At 46.2% G+C, this 5,262-nt stretch overlaps 1 protein-coding gene across 1 annotated transcript in view; it reads right to left on the bottom strand.

Moving 5' to 3' along the window:
- The window catches only part of MAP3K9 (mitogen-activated protein kinase kinase kinase 9), a 105,075-nt gene that overhangs the window by 28,996 nt on the left and 70,817 nt on the right, over positions 1 to 5,262 (bottom strand). The gene's annotated exons all lie outside the window — the stretch shown is intronic.

Below are 5,262 nucleotides of genomic sequence, written 5' to 3'. Positions count from 1 at the left end.
CCTTGTGTTGGTGCTTCCTGTGTCCTCTTTTTTTCTTTTTTAGCAGAACATGGTGCCAACAAACAGGGCAGGACCAACAGCTTTGGAAGCCATTTCAGCAGCCCAAAGGGTCTTTCAGACCTACTGCGGCAGTCTGATCACTTCTGTGATTTCAGGCTCCCTGACTCAAGGGTTCTTTCCTGGAACTGCCAGTAATGGGATCAGTAAGTGCCACACACACATCTCCAATGGGGCTGCCCCACCACACTGGGCCATGGGGAATCACTCCCAGCTACAGGGTGAACATGTGGTCTCATCCTGTGGTGGTCAGTGCAGTGTGTGTGCCCCAAGATAGCCTGCTCAGCATTTAGATGAAGTGTACAAACTGAAACACAGAAAACAGAAATCTGAACACATCAAGTTTTGTTGAGTGCTGCGTGCTCTGGCCCCATTGGATGTGGTATTTGCAAACAGTGGGCTATATCTCACATTCCAGCAGCAGTATCTTGCGACAGTTTTTTTCCAGCCAAAACTTGGAAGATTTGCTAGAGAAACATTAAGGGAAAAGGCAAATCTGTACCACTGTCTCTGAAAAAAACAAAGCTATGTTCTTTAGATCAGGGATACATCCAGCCCACACTGCGGGTGAGGAAGAGACTGTCTTAGAATGACATATAAGCCTCTGAGATAAGATGGACCTACGTCAGTTGTGTGAAACTTAATACTTTGGATGGCACCAGAAGTTCATGTTTCTCAAGTGGGTGGTGGAAAGCAGCTCCTTCCCAAAATCAGGAATGCTGTGTGCAGCAACTGTGAAGGAAAGTGCTGTGTACTTGGGACAGCATCATCACTCTCTTTAGATAGCCTAGGGCTCATACATCTCTGCCAGAAATAGCAAGTGCCTCTGCCCACCACTACCCATGTCTAAGCAGCTGCTGCTAGGACAACCATGGGTTTAAAGGCAGAGGACAAATGAGAGGCATTCCGTAAATTGTTGTTAACTAGAAAAAGAAGTTTAGGCAGAACTGTGCTTGGGTGCCTGTTTTACATGGTACTGTGTGTAACAGATAAAAAGATGCATGCAGTTCTCCATATCCTGTACACATTATGGTGTACAGCAAATGAAAATAGAGGTGACTTCCCTGTGCTTCATTTTGCTCTTAACAGTTCACACCACAGCTGCATGTTGCCCTTTACTAGAATTGAAACAAGGATTCACCCTGTAGGCCACGCACAAGGAGAGGACACCACCTACCAGCCTCTGCCCCAGGAGAGTGCAGGCAAGCAGAAGCAGGCTTCTCTCTCATGACCTTAATAAAAAAGGAAAGCCATTTTCCACTCATTGGAGATGTAGGCCCATGGCCCTGTTACTTTGTTCTAGTAGTAGTTTTAGCCCTTGCAACGGCTTCCAGTAACCAACGTTACCGGAGCTGTATAAAAGGAGCATAGCCCTTAGTGCTCAACATCTTTCTCTCCAGGTGCACGGTGAACTATGGGGGAAAGTGGGAAGTTTGTGAATGTGCATATGAAAAAGATCTCTAAGAGCCTCCAGACACTACTTAACAAGTTACTTTCTTCAGAAGAGAGTTGTTCTTACATACCTTGGCACTCAGGGTACCTCCATCACACGAGAAGCTAAAAGAAGGAAAATACCAGAGAGAAAAGAGAGCCGGAGACTGTTTCGCAGATAAGTAGCATCTGTGTTTCTACTGTAACACAAAGCCCAGGAGAAAGATGCACAGAAGTCCATGTGGAAGTTCTGAACACAGGAAAGAAAGAGAGCAGCAATGCCCCCAAAGCCACACAGCTCTTCCCACAGCAGCGTGCTCTGCCTTGCAATATCAAACAATCCAGTACAGTTTGCAGTCTAACTGGAAAGATATGCAGATATATCACTACCTCTACATATGTCTGCATGTGTCAGGGGAGTGGGGAAGAGCCTTGAAGAATTGCTAAAAGGCTTTGTCTTCTGCAGAGAGAGAAGGCATATTGGAGTTCCAGCACACTAAGGGGTTCTTCAGCTCTAGAGGAGCAAGGCCATAAAATACTAAGTTGCTTCTGGCAACTGCTGAACTTAAGAATACCCAAGGAGAAAGTTGTGGTTTTGTCCAAGAACTGTTCATCAGGAAATGGAAGAGTGAAATAAAAATTGGATGTTAAGGGAAGAAGCTACTATTAAGCCCCCAAAACAGAGGGCTCCATGTGTCCAACAAAATCTTCAGAGCCCATAGTTACTTTTTTTTTGCAACAAGCAGTACTTGCCAGCTGCTGAGATATCTGCAGGGGCTACCAAATCCCACCCCCATTACCCACTCACTGCTTTCAGCAATTGGTTACACCATGAAAAGACAATCTCTGTTGGAGCTGTTCGTGTCCACTACAGGTCAGTGGTGTTTTTATACTGTGCAGTCAAACAGCACTGTGAGAATACAAATCTTGAAAGCCAAAATAAGCAAACAACGTTCAACTGGGTGGTATAGGCAGGGCCTCAAAGTACAGTATACAGAAGAATGAACACAGGCCCATCCAAATATCCAGCACAGTTAAATTGTCTCCAGTGTAATTGGAAGTCCATTCACCCATCACATATGAAAACAGCAAGAACAAAATGACATGGCAGATATCTGGCAGAGCAGGAGGAAGGCTGAGAGCAAGCAAGAACTGGGGCTGAAACGAGAGAGGGCTGAGCCAATTATGAGATGCAAACTAGAAGCCAAATACAGGTTCATGGGCAGAATGAGAATTAAAGCAGGAAAAAAGTGACCAAAGGCTTAGCCATGCTATTTGAAGGTAATAACAAGACTTAGTTTTAATTGGCAAGATGCACAACAGGAAAAAGGACAGACAGATTAGAGTTGATTTTCCAGCTGGAGGGGGCAGCAGAGAGGCGGGTTTCCTTCCTCCAGCACAATCATTTATGGAAGTGTGAGGAGATGACGAACACATGCTGGCTGCAGACTTTTTCCAAATACATGTCAATCCCTGCAGCTGGAAAAAGTGACATGGACAGGACAAAAGTCTTTGTTTAAGAATGATCAGTTTTCAGAATTGATGGGTAGGCAAAGATCTGGCTATTTGTGCTTGCTGGAAAACTCAGGAGCCCGGAAATTGAAGATGACATTGAGCACAGAGTAACCCCTTTAGCAGTGCATCTCCATTTCACTTTCCAATAATTTCATCTGTGTGAATGTTTTCCCTAGAATTCAGCCCAGCAGACTAACAAGTAGCTGCGCTCTTTGTGTGGTTCATGTGGGATCTTCAGGGGCTTGGTCTGCCTTGTTTTCTTTATCCTTCCTTTATGTTCAAACCCTTGATTGTACCCTGCCTTTTCTATTTTAGAGGAAGGAGAAGTGGAAGGGTATTTGGTGTGGCAAAGGGAAAACCACACCAAATACACACAGAACCTGTATACTCCTCTTCTCTGCTTGTTTGCTCACTTTTGCTTATGCACCCTGAAGCACACTGGTGCTCCTCCTGAGCTTCATGCTCCGCAAAGCAGTTGAGAGGCTTGGACAGGGGCTATTTAAATAAGGAACCACAGTGGTATGCCACCCAGATGGGACGCTTGGGAGGGTGCAGTTAATGAACAGGTTCCTTAATTCTATTCATGGATTTGCATAAACAATTAACAGGACTTTCTATTGCTGCAGCTGGTATGAGATTTCCAGAGGTTGTTCTGAGTAGTTCTTATAGGATCTTCAGGTGCTAACTGCTGCAGGCTATGCTACCACACCAGCAGCCTCCTTGCTGCCTCTGAAGGTGATGAAAAGACAAGACACCTCCCTCAGCTACAGCTTAGGGAAGGTAAATTCATAGATACCAGATAAGAACATAAGAGGAAACCTGTGTCAACTTATGACTTTGAAGCAGTTAGCAGCCTGTTAGGTGGAAAGGGGTGTAAGTGGTCTCTGGGAGGTAGGGAGAGGATAAGATTCCTTTTTGTTTCCCAGAGACACATTTTCCTTTGTCATAACAAAGGGCCAGCTCAAAATCATTCAGCCTGGAAAGCTGTGCCTACAGCAACTGCTTCCAGCAGTAGTTATGATGGAGAATCAGGAAATGAATAGATTTGGTACTGCCCAGGAAACTGTCTTGTTACCCCAGCTTCGTGCCCACTCATTATCCTATGGAAAACATCTGTTGTGCTACAAGGACAGATAAGAGGACAAGAGGGAGGAGAGGAAATAAGGCAGGATGGAAAGAAACACAATACACCTCTCTCAGTTTTCCTAGCAAAACTGTATAGCAGCAAATACACTGAATGGACTCCAATAGACTGATGTAGGAATGGGTTTAACAAGTTGACCTATTCACAGAAAGGGGGAACAGGAGACTGCCCTTCCACATACTCCCCTCTGCTCTGCAATGAGCAGCACGTGCCCGGGCTACCTCTGCCGGGCATTGGTTCTCCTGCCCCACAGCCTCCTGCCTGCACCATGGCCTCCAGCTTTCTCCACAACCTCTTGTCAGCCCTCTGGCCTCCAGTCTTCCCTGTTCACCATAGCTACATCATACTACAAGCCTGAGAGCAGATAGATTTTGGCAGAATGACTGGTCATGTTAGGTGGGGAAAATGCTGTAGCTGTAGCTGCAAGGCCAATGTGCTGCACTATCCAGCTGTAGCAGGGGAGAACAAAGCTGCCTTGCCAGCCTGGCGTCACAGGCCCTACCCACAGCTTTTCTCCTTCCTTCATTGCCAGCCCAGTTTTATAAATAGCTGTGGCTCCACAATAACTAACTTGTACAACTTTTTTCCTCCTTCCAGAGGGCTCCCCTCCGCTCCTTTTGCCTGCTGGGGTGTGTGAGCCTCTGCCAGCTGGTAGCTGCCTCTGGCAACAGCCCATTGCTGGTGAGGAAATAATACACAGCAGAGCCAGCTGGAACTGGGGAGAGAATTAAGGAAGGAGAAGGTGAACTTGGCTGGGGCTGTGGAGCCAATATAATCCTCATAAGAATTGTGCCACCTGATCTCCCCTGACTGCCTGTGCTTAGGCTCCTGTCACATATGGCCCTCATGAGAGCTCCCTGTTGCCCACCGCAGCATACAAAAGCCACGGCAGATAAGCTCAGAGGAAGTGTGGTGAATCACCACTGTGCTCTGTTACACTGTTTTCTCCTTAGAGCTGGGCTGACAGAAGCATCTGAGCATATGTTCTCTTCTCTATTGTCAGATCGACAAATCAAAACTGTGATTCATGTGAAACTGTACATTTTCTGTATTAGACCCAGCTTAGTTCAGTGCTGTAAAGGCTTGGCGCTGACTGCAGTGAAATGCTGACATCC

Source organism: Centrocercus urophasianus, unplaced genomic scaffold (genome assembly GCF_019232065.1).
Source record: "Centrocercus urophasianus isolate 14NV4802_14NV808 unplaced genomic scaffold, USGS_Curo_1.0 seq_14, whole genome shotgun sequence".
In the NCBI taxonomy this organism is placed as follows: Eukaryota; Metazoa; Chordata; class Aves; order Galliformes; family Phasianidae; genus Centrocercus; species Centrocercus urophasianus.
The sequence above is the reverse complement of the archived record's forward strand: the minus strand, read 5'-3'. Positions and strand labels throughout refer to the sequence as shown.